The 17,891-nt window shown below is 33.0% G+C and overlaps 1 pseudogene; it reads right to left on the bottom strand.

Moving 5' to 3' along the window:
* Positions 1–1,358: 1,358 nt before the first annotated feature.
* Positions 1,359–17,891, bottom strand: part of LOC100917294 — a 41,078-nt pseudogene continuing 24,545 nt past the window's right edge.

Raw genomic sequence — 17,891 nt, 5'->3', positions numbered from 1 at the left:
TGTTAATCTGGGCACTCTATTTTTTGGAATATTTTATATTTTTATGTAAAATTATATTTATATATTTTAATTTTATATTTTTATAATATAGATAAGTTAGGATCACCTCTGGTTATCTTTGAGCTAGGGGCCAGGTGACCCTCCTTCCCAGGACCTTCTACCCTTGTGGGGCATGAGACCTTCCCACTTCCCCTAGTCCAAGCTCACTCCTCACTCACATGGGAGTTTGGTTTTTTTTTTTGCCTCCCTGAGTAGATGGAAGAACTCTGCACCCTGTGCCCCTTTCACTCCAACAATGAGTTCATCCAGAGTGGTGAGTTGAGCTGCCAAAACTTGTTTCTGTGAAATTTTCCCAAATTATTACTTCCCTTCTAATCTTGTCTGCACTAGTTTTGTTTGTACAAAAGCTTTTTAACTTAATATAATCAAAATTGTCTATTTTGTGATCAATAATGATCTCTAGTTCTTCTTTGGGCACAAATTCCTTCCTCCTCTATAAGTCTGAGAGGTAAACTATCCTATATTCTTCTAATTTATTTATAATCTCGTTCTTTATGCCTAAATCATGAACCCATTTTGATCTTATCTTGGTGTATGGTGTTAAATGTGGGTCCATGCCTAGTTTCTGCCATACTAATTTCCAGTTTTCCCAGCAGTTTTTGTCAAATAGTGAATTCTTATCCCAAAATTGGGGTCTTTGGGTTCGTCAAACACTAAATTGCTATAGTTATTGACTATTTTGTCCTGTGAACCTAACTTATTCCACTGATCAACTAGTCTATTTCTTAGCCAATACCAAATGGTTTTGGTGACCGCTGCTTTATAATATAGTTTTAGATCAGGTACAGCTAGGTCACCTTCAATTGATTTTTTTTTATTAGTTCCCTTGACATTCTTGACCTTTTGTTCTTCCATATGAATTTTGTTGTTATTTTTTCTAGGTCATTAAGATAGTTTCTTTGGAATCTGATTGGTATAGCACTAAATAAATAGATTAGTTTAGGTAGTATTGATATTTTTATTATATTTGCTCAATCTATCCAAGAGCACTTAATATATTAATTAATATAATGGAAATATATTTAAAGCATGAATTTGATGTCATACAAGCATTTACTTAAACCTATGTAGTCTAGTTTTTGTGTAAGAAAATGTATATTTGAATAATTTGTAGTGGCCAAAATTTTTGAGAGGGATAGCCAAAATTTGGGGGTTAGTTGGAACTTGAGTAGCAAATAAATCCCACTCCTTACCATTCTGTATTTTTAACCCTAGATTATAGTGGTTCCTATTAATCTTTTTTTTTTTGCCATGATCACACAAGCAACATCAATATTTATTTTTTCTTCTTGTTATCTTCATATTTTGGTAGTCATCTCCTTTATTTCAGCTTTCTCATATTTTGCCCATCTTTTTTTCCTGGGTATAAGCAGCATAACAATGCCAGCTACAAGTGCTACAACTACAACTACTATGACACCAATAACACTAGCTTTTAGTCCTTCCATTGAAAAATTCAGTTAAAAACTCAAACACTAAACTTAAATTTCTAAAAATAAAAGGAAAGATTAATATAGGTGAAAGTAAAAAAAAACTATTGAATTAATAAATAAAACTAAGAGTTGGTTCTATGGGGGAAAAAACCAACAAAACAGATAAACCTTTGGTAAATTTGATTAGAAAAAGGAAAGAAGAAAATAAAATTGTTAAGTCTTAAAAATGAAAAGGGAGAACTTGCCACTAATGAAGAAGAAATTAGCACAATAATTAGGACTTACTTTGCCCAACTTTATGCCAATAAATTCGATAACTTAAATGAAATGGAAGAATACCTTCAAAAATACAGCTTGCCCAGATTAACAGAAGAAGAAGTAAATTGGTTAAATAGTCCCGTTTTAAAAAAAGAAATACAACAAGCTATTAATCAACTCCCTAAGAAAAAATCCCCAGGACCAGATGGATTTACATGTGAATTCTACCAAACCTTTAAAGAATAATTAACTCCAATGCTCTATAAACTATTTGAAAAAATAGGGAATGAAGGAATCCTACCAAATTCCTTTTATGACACAGACATGGTACTGATACCTAAACCAGGTAAGTTGAAAACAGAGAAAGAAAATTATAGACCAATCTCCCGAATGAATATTGATGCTAAAATCTTAAATAAGATATTAGCAAAAAGATTACAGAAAATCATCCCCAGGATAATACGCCATGACCACATAGGGTTTATACCAGGAATGCAGGGCTGGTCCAATATTAGGAAAACTATTACCATAATTGATTATATCAATAATTCAAATTAACAAAAACCATATGATCATCTCAATAGATGCAGAAAAAGCATTTAATAAAATCCAACACCCATTCCTATTAACAACACTAGAGATTATAGGAATAAATGGACTTTTCCTTAAAATAATCAGTAGCATCTATTTAAAACCATCAGTAAGCATCATATGTAATGGGGATAAACTGGAATCATTCCCAGTAAGATCAGGAGTGAAATAAGGTTGCCCACTATCACCATTATTATTCAGTATTGTATTAGAAATGCTAGCTTCGGCAAAAAGAGTTGAGAAAGAGATTAAAGGAATTAGAGTAGGTAATGAGGAAACCAAATTATCACTCTTTGCAGATGATAGAATGGTATACTTAGAGAACCCCAGAGATTCTTCTAAAAACTATTAGAAATAATCCACACCTTTAGCAAAGTTGCAAGATACAGAATAAACCCACATAAGTCATCAGCATTCTTATATATCACTAACAAAATCTAACAGTTAGAGTTACAAAGAGAAATTCCATTTAAAGTAACTACCGATAGTATAAAATATTTGGGAATCTACATGACAAGGGAAAATCAGGAACTATATGAGCAAAACTACAAAACACTTTCCACACAGATAAAGTTAGATCTAACCAAATGGAAAAATATTGGGAAAATATTTTTACAGTTAAAGGGTCTGATAAAGGCCTCATTTCCAAAATATATAGAGAATTAACTCTAATTTATAAGAAATCAAGCCATTCTCCAATTGATAAATGGTCAAAGTATATGAACAGACAATTTTCAGATGATGAAATTGAAACTATTTCTACTCATATGAAAGGGTGTTCCAAATCACTACTGATCAGAGAAATGCAAATTAAGACCACTCTGAGATACCACTACACACCTGTCAGAGTAGCTAAGATGACAGGAAAAGATAATAATGAATGTTGGGGGGGATGCTGGAAAACTGGGACACTGATGCATTGCTGGTGGAGTTGTGAACAAATCCAACCATTCTGGAAAGTAATTTGGAACTATACTCAAAAGTTATGAAACTGTGCATACTCTTTGATCCAGCAGTGATACTACTGGGCTTATATCCCAAAGAGATTTTAAAGAAGGGAAAGGGATCTGTATGTGCCAAAATATTTGTGGCAGCCCTTTTTGTAGTGGCTAGAAACTGGAAATTGAATGGATGCCCATCAATTGGAGAATGGCTGAACAAATTGTGGTATATGAATGTTATGGAATATTGTTCTGTAGGAACAATCAACAGGATGAACAGAGAGGCTTGGAGAGACTTACATGAACTGATGCTAAGTGATATGAGCAGGACCAGGAGACCATTATACACTTCAACAAAATTACTGTATGAGGATCAATTCTGATGGAAGTGGGTATCTTCGACAATGAGAAGATACAATTTAGTTCCAATTGATCAGTGATGAACAGAACCAGCTACACCCAGAGAAAGAACACTGGGAAATGAATGTGGACTGCTTGCATTTTTGATTTTCTTCCCAGGTTATTTTTACCTTTTTAAACCCAATTTTTCTTGTGCAACAAGAGAACTTTATAAATATGTACATATATATTGTATTTAAGATATACTTTAACATGTTTAACATGTATCAGACTGCATGTCATTTAGGGGAAGGGGTGGAGGGAAGGAGGGGAAAAGTTGGAACAGAAATGATTGCAAGGGACAATGTTGAAAAATTACCCATGCATATGTTCTGTCAATAAAAAGCTATAATAAAAAAATTCAGGTGGTTTTTCATCCAGATATTAGATTAAAGTTTGAGTAGGATCCACATTAAGCATTTCTCTGTTTATTTTAAGATTAAATTTACTGATATAAAAGATAGATTCCTCTTTTATATCTTTCTCAAAATAATAAACCACATCAGCTATGTCCATGTCATTATCATTAAGATTCTTCCTGATATCATTTTGCATCAGTTCAATAGTGATAACATCATCCTCATACATAATTCTTTTGATGTATTTCTGGTTCAGTTGATAACTATGCTCAAATTTTTGCTTGAGGACATTTTAAAAGATAATATTATTAAAAAGGCTTTTCTCTTGTTTCATGTTTCACTTCAATGCCAATCCAATATGTTCTTATTAGTTTACCGCATGAACTTCCAATATCCTTATCTGTTCTTACTCCAGTTGTATTCACACACTAACTGGTGAGGTTTAAAGTAACCATGTACATCACAATCAGGATCATATATTCCATCATTATTTCAAAAAACTCCTTCAGGTTTCTTTCTCCACAAACTCTTTGAATTAATCATTTCTGCTTTCATCATCAAACATTTTGTAGCCAGTTTTGAAGAGGTGACTATATTTGGTGAAGCCAGAGCCTGACATTGGCACTCATTGGGTGATATTTCAGTGCAGTTTTTAACTTATTTGTTTCACCGAAAAGACAAGTTGTCAAGAATAACAAGAAAAGCATTTTTTAATGTGAAGAAAGGCTCTACAAATGTTCACAGAAAATAAAATTTAAAATTTTTTATTGAATAAAATTGAAAAGGCTTTTGCAGAAATAAATCTAATGCAAATAAAATTAGAAGGGAAACATTAATAGAAAAAGTTGTAGCAAATTTCTCTATTAATGGATATATATGTATATACATATATATGTAATTGATTCAAATCCATCAGTCTAAGAACCATTTTCCATTAAATAGCCAAAAGTTATGAAGAAGAGATTGGCTTCAAAGGAAAAAATCCCAGCAAACAACCACCATATTATAAAAAGCTCCAAGTTACTAATAATTAGAGAAATATGAATTAAAGTGACTTTTAAGTTCCATCTCCCACCCATGCGACTGTCTGACAAGAATGAAAAATAAAAATAAAATCATGCACATTTGCATACATTTACCTCCTACACATACAGGACTACCAAGAGGGATCAAGCAGGCAGAAGATCTGGGGGCTGGAAGTGGACAGAGCTTGAGCTCCTGGCAGATCCTTTCAGCTGAATGTGCAAAATCTCAGCCCAGGTGAACACCACAGAAAGAGGACATGATTCTGCCAAGAACTGAAAATAAGAAATATATAGGACAAATCAGAAAAAGAAGATATCATCTCTTAGAATAAACTGATTAAATGACAAAACATACCAAAATTTTCAGAATTCTAGCAAAGCAATCCTTATAAACAATTTATCTTTTCAAATACATTAATGAATTTTAAAAAACTGAAAAATTTAAAAGAAAAAACATGGAAAAGAAACAAATAGGAGAAATAACTGCTCATAAAGAAAACTTCTGAAAATAAAAGAAGAAATGAACAAAATTTGGGCAAAAAAGAGAAAAACAACTATTGATTCCCTTTTAAAGAATATCCAAATTGCCAGGATCTTTTTAATAGAAAAAAGGATGAAGATCAGTCAATTAACTTTTAAAAAGTGTCTACTATATGTCAGATACTGTGCTAAGTACTGGAGATTTGAATAGGGGCAGAATATAGCTCCTGCCCTGCCCCCAAGAGGCTCACAGTCTGAAGGGGAAAGGAGACAATAACAAACAGGCCGTCTATAGGATGAATAGGAAATAATTAACAGAAGAAAAGAATTCAGAATGGTTCCTGTAAAAGATTGGATTTTCGATGGGATTTTAAGGAAGCCAGGGAAGCCAAGAAGCAAAAATGAGGAGGGAGAGCATTTCAGGCATGGAGGAAAGTGAGACAAAATGCTCAAATCCAGAGATAGAATGTCTTGGTGGTGGAACAGTCAGGAGAACAATGTCACTGAAGAATACATGGAAGAGAGTAAGGTGTAAGAAGAATGGAAAGGTAGTAGGGGTGAATTTATAAATGCCAAACAAAGGATTTTGTGTTTGATCCTGAAGGCAATAGGGAGTCATTGAAATTTATAAGTGTATGTGTGTATATGAGGCAGAGGAGGCCAGTGGTTAGGAGAGGCCAGGTTGGTATAGTCAGACCTGTGCTTTAGGATAATCATTGGTGGCTTAATGGAGGATGGATTAGCATGGGGAGAGACTTGAGTGCTTTGTAACTGTTCATATAGTTACTGAGTTTGTCTGGGCAGGCAGACTCTTAAGTGTTTTATATTGTCTACAGTGATAAGGGAATTTCTCTGTCTCTTGATATTGAACTTAACTGGTAATATATAGAAATGATGATGATTTCTGTGGGTTAATTTTGCATCCTGTAATAGAAGAGGAAATAAATTACTTAAATAGTCCCATTTTACAAAAAGCAATTAAACAAGCCATTAATGAACTCCCTAAGAAAAAATCTCTAGGGCAAGATGGATTCACAAGTGAATTCTACCAAACATTTAAACAATTTACTCCAATACTATGTAAACTATTTGGAAAATAGGTAAAGAAGGAGTCCTGCCAAATTCTTCTATGACACAAATATGGTACTGATACCTAAACCAGGAAGAGTGAAAACAGAGAAAAAATTACAGCCCAATCTTCCTAATGAATATTGATGCAAAAATTTTAAATAAAACATTAGCAAAGAGATTACAGCAATTTATTAGCAAGATAATACATTATGACCAAGTGGAATTTATACCAGGAATTCGGAGCTGGTTCAGTATTAGGAAAACTATTACTATAATCAACCAGATCAATAACAAAACCAACAGAAATCATATGGTAATCTCAATAGATGCAGAAAAAGCTTCTGACAAAATACAGCACTTATTCCCATTAAAAACACTAGAGAGCATAGGGACAAAGGAGCTTTCTTTAAAATAATAAGCAGTATCTATCTAAAACCAATAGCAAGCATTATTTGTGATGGATAGAAGCTGGATGTATTCCTAATAAGATCAGGGGTGAAACAAAGATGCCCATTATCACCACTATTCAACACTGTATTAGAAATGTTGGTTTTAGCAATAAAAAAAGAAAAAAGAAATGAAAGGAATTAGAATAGGCAATGAAGAAATAAAACTATCAGTCTTTGCAGATGATATGATGATATACTTAGAGAATCCTAGAAAATCCTCAAAAAACCTACTCAAAACAATTCACAGCTTTAGCAAAGTTGCAGGATACAAAACAAAACCACACAAGTCATCAACATTTCTGTGTATCACTTACAAAGCCCATCAGCCAGAGATAGAAAGAGAATTTCTATTTAAAATAACTGTAGACAAAATCAAATATTTGGGAGTCTACTTGCTAAGACAAACCTAAGAACTATATGAACACAACTACAAAACATTCTCACACAAATAAAGTCAGATCTAAACAATTGGAAAAATATCAATTGCTCATGGGTAGGTAGAGCTAAATTAATAAAAATGACAATTCTGACTAAATTGGTCTACTTGTTCACTTCCATACCAATCAAATTGCCAAAAATTATTTTACAGAACTAGAAAAAATAATAACAAAATTCATTTGGAAGATCAAAAAGTCAAGAATATCAAGGGAATTAATGAAAAAAATACAAAGGATGGTGGCTTACCAGTACCAAACCTAAAACTACATTATAAAGCAGCAATCAAAACCATTTGGTATTGGCTAAGAAATAGAGAGGTGGATCAGTGGAATAGACTAGATACACACAACACAATAATCAAGGCCTATAGTAATCTAATACTTGATGAATCTTGAACTACAGCTTCTGGAATGAGAACTCAGTATTTCACAAAAAATTGCTGGGAAAACTGGAAAATAATATGTCAGAAACTCAGCATAGACCTACATCTCACACCCCGTACCAAAATAAGGTCAAAATGAGTATATGATTTGGGCATAAAGGATGATACCATAAACAAATTAGAAGAACAAGGGATAATTTAGCTATCAGATCTTTGGATAAGGGAGGAATGTATGATGAAAGAAGATCTATAGAACATTATGAAAGGCAAAATGGACAATTTTGATTACAATAAATTTAAAAAGGGTTTTGCACAAACAAAACCAACAGAAACGAGATTAAAATGGAAGTACAAAGCTGGGAAAAAATCTCTACAGCCAATGTTTCTGATAAAGTTCTCATTTCTAAAATATATAAAGACCTGTCAAATTCTTGAACTGTGTCAAATTTATATATAAATTATAAAGAACTGTGTCAAATCTATAAGAATACAAGTCATTCCCCAATTGAAAAATGGTCAAAGGATATGAACAATGATTTTTAGATGACAAAATTAAAGCCATCTGTAGAAAAAATGCTTTAAATCATTGGTTGGAGAAATGCAAATTAAAACAATTCTGAGGTACCATCTCACACCTCTTAGATTGGCAAGATGACAGGAAAAGATAATGTTGGAGGGAATGTGGGAAAACTGGGACACATGCATTGTTGGTGAAGTTGTGAAATGATCCAACCAGTCTAGAGAGCAATTTGGAACTATGCTCAAAGGGCTATCAAACTTGCATACCCTTTGATCCAGCAGTGTCTCTACTGAGGTGTAAACCAAAGAAATAATCAAGAAGTGAAAAGGACCCATATGTGCAAAAATGGTTGTAGCAGTTCTTTTTCTGGTAGTAAAAAATTGGGAAATGAATAGATGCCCACCAATTGGAGATTGACTAAATAAATTAAGGTATAGGAAGATAATGAATATTATTGTTGATCTATAAAAATGATGAATAAGCTGATTTTAGAAAGACTTGCAAAAATTTACACAAAAATTGATTCTGAGCAAAGCAAGCAAAACCAGGAATACAATGTATACAACAATAACCAGAATGTGTGATGATCAGCTATCAAAGACTTGGTTCATCTCAATGGATCAGTAATCCAAAACAATTCCAATAGGCTTTGGGCAGAAAATGCCATCTGCAGCCAGGAAAGGAACTATGGAGATTAAATATAAATCAACACATATTATGCTCACTTCTTTTTTCTGTTTGTTTGTAATTTTTTGCCTCTCCCATGGTTTTTCCCCTTTGCTCTGATTTTCTCTCCCAACATGATTTATAAAACAATGTATATTTTTAAAAAATAAATTTTTAAAATAAAAAAATTGTCCTACAACTTTACTAAAATTATTAATCATTTTAAAGTAGTTTTTAGTTAATTCTTTAGGATGCTCTATGTATACCATCATATCATCTGTAAAGAGTGATAGTTTACATGAACTGATGCTGAGTGAAATGAGTAGGACCAGGAGATCATTATATACTTCAACAACAATACTATATGATGATCAATTCTGATGGACATGGCCCTCTTCGACAATGAGATGAGCCAAATCCGTTTCAATAGAGCAGTAATGAATTGAGCCAGCTACACCCAGAAAAAGAACTTTGGAAAATGAGTGTGAACTACTACATAGAATTCCAAATCCCTCTATTTTTGTCCACCTGCATTTTTTATTTCCTTCACAGGTTAATTGTACATTATTTCAAAGTCCAATTCTTCTTGTGCAGCAAAATAACCATATGGGCATGTAGACATATATTGTACTTAACATATACTTTAACATATTTAATATGTATTGGTCTACCTGCCATCTGGGGGAGGGGGTGGGGGGAAGGAGGGGAAAAATTGGAACAAAAGATTTTGCAATTTGTTTCCTCATTACCAGTTCTAATAACTTCAATTTCACTTTCCTCTATTATTGCCCTACCTAACATTTCTAGTACAACATTGAATAATAATATCTAGTATAATAGGCATCCTTGCTTAATCCCTTAGTAACAAGGCTTCTTCTTAATCTCTATTATACATAATGCCTGCTGATGGTTTTACATAAATATTATTTCATCATTTTAAGGTAAGTTCCATTTATTCTTGTGATTTCTAATGTTTTTGATAATAGAAATGGGTGCTGTATTTTGTCAAAACTTTTTTCTGCATCTATTAAGATAATCATATAATTTCTGTTGGTTTTGTTATTTATATGGTCATTTGTATTGATTCTTTTCCTAGTATTGAACCAGCCCTACATTACTTGTCTAAATCCCACCTGGTCATACTGTATGATGCTGGTAATATATTCTGTAATTTCCTTGCTGGTACTGTATTTAAAGTTTTTGTATCAATATTTATGAGGGGATTTAGTTTATAGTTTTCTTTCTCTGTTTTGGTTCTTCCTTGTTTAAGTATAAGAATCATATTTGTATCATTTAAAAGAATTTGCTAAAACTCCTTCACCTATTTCTCTAAATAGTTTATATAGTATTGGAATGAATTGCTACTTAAAAGTTTGATATAAAAACTGTGCATCCACTTTGACCCAGATATGTTTCTATTGGGCTTATATCACAAAGAGATCTTAGAGAAGGAAAAAGGATCCACATGTGCAAGAATGTTTGTGGTAGCCCTCTTTGTAGTGGCAAGAAACTGGAAACTGAGTGGATGCCCAGCAGTTGGAGACTGGCTGAATAATTTATGGCATACAAATGTTATGGAATAGTATTGTTCTGTAAGAAAAGACAAGCAGAATGATTTCAGAAAGTCCTGGAGAGACTTACATGAACTGATGCTAAGTAAAATGAACAGAACCAGGAGATCATTTTACATGGCAACAAGATTATATGATGATCAATTCTGATGGACGTGGCTCTCTTCAATAATGAGATGATTCAGATCAGTTCCAATGATTTTGTGATGAAGAGAGTCATCTACACCCAGAGAGAGGACTGTAGGAACTAAATGTGGATCACAACATAACATTCTCACTCTTTTTGTTGTTGTTTGCTTGCAATTTGTTTTCTTAATCATTTACTTTCTTTTTTTAATCTGATTTCTCTTGTGCAGCAAGATAATTGTATAAATATGTATGCATATATTGGATTTAGCATATATTTCTACCATGTTTAACACATATTGAATTGTCTCATCTAGGAGAGATGGTGGGAGAAGGGGAGGGAAAATTGGAACACAAGGTTTTGCAAGGGTTAATGTTGAAAAATTATCCATGCATATGTTTTGAAAAATAAGAAGCTTTAATTTAAAAAAATAAAAGTTTGATTGAATTTACTTGTAAATCCATCTGACTTTGAGAATTTTTATTTCTCCTGTTGATATGTACAATTAACATTTTTGTAAATATTCATCCATTTAACTTAAACTATCAGATTTATTGACATACGATTGGGCAAAATATTTCCTAAATATTGCTTTAATTTGCTCATCATTGGTAGTGATTTCACCCCTTTCCCTTTTGATACTTTTGTTTTCTTCTTTTAAATCAAATTAACTATTGATTTATCTGCATCAATTTCCCCCTATAAAAGCAGCTGTTAGTTTTATTTCAATGGTACTCTGTCCTGGTTGCAAGTTGGTGATCTAGCAGATTTGCTATAAAAGGCAAATTGTAAACCACTGAGCCCCAGAAAGAACACTTTACCTAGCCACCAGTACCCAGAACTAGAAATCAATCACCAGAATTGCCTCAGGGCAAATTAAAGCAGCTGTCACTCCTTTGTATTGAGCAGACCTCAAGCCTCAAAAAATGAATAAAAAAACAAAAAGAAGTCTCAGGATAGACAGCTTTTATGGAGAGAGAGAACAGACCACAAATCCTGAGGTTCCTAAAGGAAAAGCAATTCCATATGAAGCCCCAAAAGGAGACATAATCCGGTCCCCATTTCACAAGTTTTCTTGAAAGATTGCATAAAAGATCTTAAAAGAGAGTTAGAAGAAAAATGGGGAAATCAAATGAGATCATTGCAAGAAGGAATGCAAAAATCATATAATGCCCTACAAAAGAGATATGAAAAAGACACCAATTCACTGAAAAAGAAAATTTGTGAAATGGAAAAAGAATGCAATGAACAAAACAATTCAATTGGCCAATTACAAAAGGAGCTAAAAAAGATAACTGAAGAAAATAATACACCAAAACAAATGGAAGTGAATAACTCAAGACTTCAAGAATCAAACAAAAACAAAAAAATGCAAAAAATAGGAGAAAATATGAAATATCTCCTAGGAAAAACAATTGAACTGGAAAATAGATCGAGAAGAGATAATCGAAGGATTATTAAACTTCTTAAAAGCCATGATGAAAAAAGAACCTAGACATTATTTTACAGGAAGTCATAAAAGAAAACTGCCCTGGTATTTTAGAATCATAAGGTAAAATAGCCATCAAAAGAATAAACTGATCACCTCCTGTAAGAGATCCAAAAATTAAATCCTCAAAGAATATCATGGTTAAATTTTAGAACTATTGCACCAAGGAAAAGATATTGCAAGCAGCCTGAAAGAAACAATTTAAATACTGAGGAGCCACAATTGGGATTATCCAGAATCTAGCAGCTTTCATCTTAAAGGTTTGAAGGGGTTGGAATCTGATATTACAAAAGGCAAAGGAACTTGGATTACAGCCAAGAATAAGCTATCTGGCTACACTGAACATTATCTTTCAGGGAAGAAGATGGACATTCAATAACACAGGTGAATTTCATTATTTCTAATGAAAAAACCAGAACTGAACAAACATTTGATCTCCAAACACAGAACTCAAGAGAAGCATAAAATGGTAAAAAGGAAAGAAATCTTGAGAATTATATTTCTGTTATGGGTATACTTAGAGAATGTGGGTATAATTTGATTTTATTATGATAACATGAAAAAACCTGGATTTGGAAAGGGGATTGTTATGGAAAAAGAGGGAAAAGATGGTAAAATAAGGGAAATTACATCTCATGAAGAGGCAAAGAAAACCTATTATAATTGAAGGAAAAAATGGAGGGGGATGAGCATTTTGTGTATCTTACTCTCATCAGATTTGGCTCTAAGAAAAAATGTCAGACAAATTTCTTTTCACAGAGAAACTTGTCTCACTTTATAGGGAAGTGGGAGGGAAAGGGAGAAAAGAAAGGGTAATAGAAGGGAAAACATAACTATTAGGGAAAAGGTGTAAAAGGGGGGAAGGGCTCTAAAGGGGGACAACTGTTTGCAGGAGGTGGTGATTAAAAGCAAAATACTGGGGAGGAGAGAAGGGGGAAAGGAAAGAGAAAATCATAACTCAGGATAAATAAGATGGCAGGAAATACAGAATTAGTTATTTTAACTGTGAATGTGAATGGGGTGAACTCTCCCATAAAATGGAAGCAGATACCAGACTGAATTAAAAGCCACAATATGTTGTTTACAAGGAACACATTTAAAGCATATATACAGAGTGAAGGTAAAGGTCTGGAGCAGAATCTATTATGCTTCAGGTGAAGTAACAAAAGCAGGGATAGCAATCTTGATCGCAGATCAAGCAAAAGCAAAGATTAATCTCATTAAAAGAGACAGGGAAGGAAACTCTATTTTACTAAAGGGTACCATAGATAATGAAGCAATATCAATACTAAACATATATGAACCAAGTAGTATAGCATCCAAATTCCTAGAGGAGAAGTTAAGAGAGATGCAAGAAGAAATAGAAAGGAAAACTATACTAGTGGGGGATCTCAACCTTGCTCTCTCAGAACTAGATAAATCAAACCACAAAAATAAATAAGAAAGAAGCTAAGAAGGCAAACAAAATGTTAGAAAAGTTAGGTATGATAGATCTTTGGAGAAAATTGAATGGATACAGAAAGGAGTTTATTTTTTTTTCAGAAGTTCATGGAGTTTACATAAAAAGTGACCATATGTAAGGGCATAAAAACCTCAAAATCAAATGCTGAAAGGCACAAATAGTAAATGCATTTTTTTTCAGATCATGATGCAATAAAAATCACATGTAATATAAAGCCAGGAGAAAATAGACCAAAAGCTAATTGGAAATTAAATAATATAATCCAAAAAAATGAATGGATGAAATAGCAAATCATAGACATAATCAATAATTTGTTCCAAGAGAATGACAATAATGAGACAATAAAACAAAATTTGTGGGATACAGTCAAAGCGGTAATAAGGGGAAATTTTATATCTGTAGATGCTTATTTGCATAAAACAGAGAAAGAGAAGATCATTGAATTGGGCTTACAACTAAAAAAGCTAGAAAAAGAACAAATTAAAATCCCTCAATTAAATACCAAATTTGAAATTCTGAAAACAAAAGGGGAAATTAATAAAATTGAAAATAAGAAAACTTTAAATTAATAAATAAAACTAAGAGTTGGTTTTATGAAAAAAAAAACAACAAAATAGATAAACCTTTAGTTAATTTGATTAGAAAAAGGAAAGAAGAAAATTAAATTGTTAGCCTCAAAAATGAAAAGGGAGAAATGTCCACCAATGAAGATGAAATTAGGGCAATAATTAGGAGTTATTCTGCCTAAATATATGCCAGTAAATTTGATAATCTAAATGAAATGAAGGAATATCTACAAAATATAGATTGCCCAGGTTAACAGATGAGGAAATAAATTATTTAAATAGTCCCATCTTAGAAAAAGAAATAGAGCAAGCTATTAATCAACTCCCTAAGAAAAAAATTTCCAGGGCCAGATGGATTTACATGTGAATTCTACCAAACATTTAAATGACAATTAATTCCAATACTATATAAACTATTTGAAAAAATAGGGAAATGTAATATTCTTCTCTAAAATGTAATCTTCACTTTGGGAGATGACTACAAACCACTACATAGAATTCCCAATACCTCTATTTTTGTCCACCTGCATTTTTGATTTCCTTCACAGGCTAACTGTACACTACTTCAAAGTCCAACTCTTTTTATAGCAAAATAACTGTTTGGACATGTATACATATATTGTATTTAACTTATACTTTAACATATTTAACATGTATCGGTCAACCTGCCATCTGGGGGAAGGGTGGGGAGAAGGAGGGAAAAAGTTGGAACAAAAGGATTTGCAACTGTCAATGCTAAAAAATTACCTATGCATATATCTTGTAAATAAAAAGCTATAATAATAAAAAAAATACTGTAGGAAAGTTGTAAAAAATAAAAATAAATGAAAAAAATAACCAAAAAAAATTTTAAAAATAAAATGTAATCTTCTCTGGGAGCAGGTTTCTTGGGGGCTTCTGAGGGCAGCCTTCCTTTTAGTTCAGTAATCACAAGTGCAGCCAGGGACTAAAGTCCAAATACTTTATTGTCTCCTTCAAAGTCTTGTCTCCTTCACTTAGGGCTCATCTAGTTTTTTCTTAGAGGCCTTCTGTAGTCTTGGTTTCGAGAGCTTAAGCTGCCTTCTCTGGCTTCTGAATCTCCTTGATTGAATCCTGGCTGAGGCTCCAAGAGCTTCTAGTGGTCTTGTCCTTTCTGGCCCTGACAGCTCCTCCTTATATATTCCACACTGAGTATACACCAATCATTATATGACTAGGAAAACATTATTTGTGGTAGGATTAAATCAACGCTAAACTAGATTTAACCACTGTCTCCTCAATTCCATTTACTTAGCACCTTGTTTCAAGTTCTGGCCCATAACAGGGAAAAGAGTTCTACCAAATTCCTTTTATGCCACAGATATATGGTGCTGATACCTAAACCACATAGGGTGGAAACAGAGAAAGAAAATGATAGGCCAGTACACCAAGATAAGGTCAAAATGGATTCATGACCTAGGCATAAAGAATAAAATTATTAATAAATTAGAGGAACATAGGATAGTTTACCTCTCAGACCTGTGGAAGGGGAAGGTCTTTATGACCAAAGTAGAACTAGAGGTCATTACTGATCACAAAATAGAAAATTTCGATTATACCAAACTGAAAAGTTTTTGCACAAACAAAACTAATGCAGACAAGATTAGAAGGGAAGCAATAAACTGGGAAAATATTTTTACAGTCAAAGGTTCTGATAAAGGCCTCATCTCCAAAATTTATAGAGAATTAACTCTAATTTATAAAAAATCAAGCCATTCTCCAATTGAAAAATGGTCAAAGGATATGAACAGACAATTCTCAGATGAAGAAATTGAAACTATTTCTAGTCATATGAAAAGATGCTCCAAGTCATTATTAATCAGAGAAATGCAAATTAAGACAACTCTAAGATACCACTACACACCTGTCAGATTGGCTAAGATGACAGGAAAAAATAATGATGATTGTTGGAGGGGATGTGGGAAAACTGGGACATTGATGCATTGTTGGTGGAGTTGTGAACGAATCCAACCATTTTGGAGAGTAGTTTGGAACTATGCTCAAAAAGTTATCAAACTGTGCATACCCTTTGATCCAGCAGTGTTACTACTGGGATTATATCCCAAAGAGATTATAAAGAAGGGAAAGGGACCTGTATGTGCACGAATGTTTGTGGCAGCCCTTTTTGTAGTGGCTAGAAACTGGAAACTGAATGGATGTCCATCAGTTGGAGAATGGCTGAATAAATTGTGGTATATGAAAATTATGGAATATTACTGTTCTGTAAGAAATGACCAACAGGATGATTTCAGAAAGGCCTGGAGAGACTTACACGAACTGATGCTGAGTGAAATGAGCAGGACCAGGAGATCATTATATACTTCAACAACAATACTATATGATGACCAGTTCTGATGGACCTGGCCATCCTCAGCAACGAGATCAACCAAATCATTTCTAATGGAGCAGTAATGAACTGAACTAGCTATACCCAGAAAAAGAACTCTGGGAGATGACTAAAAACCATTACATTGAATTCCCAATCCCTATATTTATGCACACCTGCATTTTTTTATTTCCTTCACAAGCTAATTGTACAATAATTCAGAGTCTGATTCTTTTTGTACAGCAAAATAATGTTTTGGTCATGTATACTTATTGTGTATCTAAGTTATATTTTAATATATTTAACATCTACTGGTCATCCTGCCATCTAGGGGAGGGGGGGGTAAGAGGTGAAAAATTGAAACAAGAGGTTTGGCAATTGTTAATCCTGTAAAGTTACCCATGCATATATCCTGTAAATAAAAGGCTATTAAATAAATAAAAAAAAGAAAAAAAAAAGAAAATGATAGGCCAATTTCCCTAATGAATATTGATGCTAAAATCTTAAATAAAATATTAGCAAAGAGATTATAGCAAGTTATCCCCAGGATAATACACTGTGACCAAGTAGGATTTATACCAGGAATGCAGAGCTGGTTCAATATTAGGAAAACTATTAGCATAATCAACTATATCAATAACCAAATAACAAAATTCATATGATTATCTCAATAGATGCAGAAAAGGCATTTGAAAAAAATCCAACACCCATTCCTATTAATAACACTAAAGAGTATAGGAATAAATGAACTTTTCCTTAAAATGATCAGTACCATCTGTTTAAAACCATCAGCAAGCATCATATGTAATGGAGACAAACTAGAACCATTTCCAGTAAGATCAGGAGTGAAACAAGGCTGCCCACAATCATCATTACTATTCAATATTGTATTAGATAGAAAAGAAAAAAGATTAAAGGAATTAGAGTAGGTCATGAAGAAACCAAATTATCACTCTTTGCAGATGATATGATGGCATACTTAGTGAACCATAGAGCTAAAACACTAGTAGAAACTATCCACAATTTTAGCAAACTTGCAGGATACAAAATAAATCCACGTAAGTCATCAGCATTTTTATACATCACTAACAAAATCCAACAGCAAGAGATACAAAGAGAAATTCCAGTTAAAATAACTCAATAGTACAAAATATTTGGGAGTCTATCTCCAAGGGAAAGTCAGGAACTATATGAACACAACTACAAAACACTTTTCACACAAATAATCAGATCTAATCAGTTGGAAAAATATCAAGTGCT

This window comes from Sarcophilus harrisii, chromosome X (genome assembly GCF_902635505.1).
Source record: "Sarcophilus harrisii chromosome X, mSarHar1.11, whole genome shotgun sequence".
NCBI lineage: Eukaryota > Metazoa > Chordata > Mammalia > Dasyuromorphia > Dasyuridae > Sarcophilus > Sarcophilus harrisii.
The sequence above is the reverse complement of the archived record's forward strand: the minus strand, read 5'-3'. Positions and strand labels throughout refer to the sequence as shown.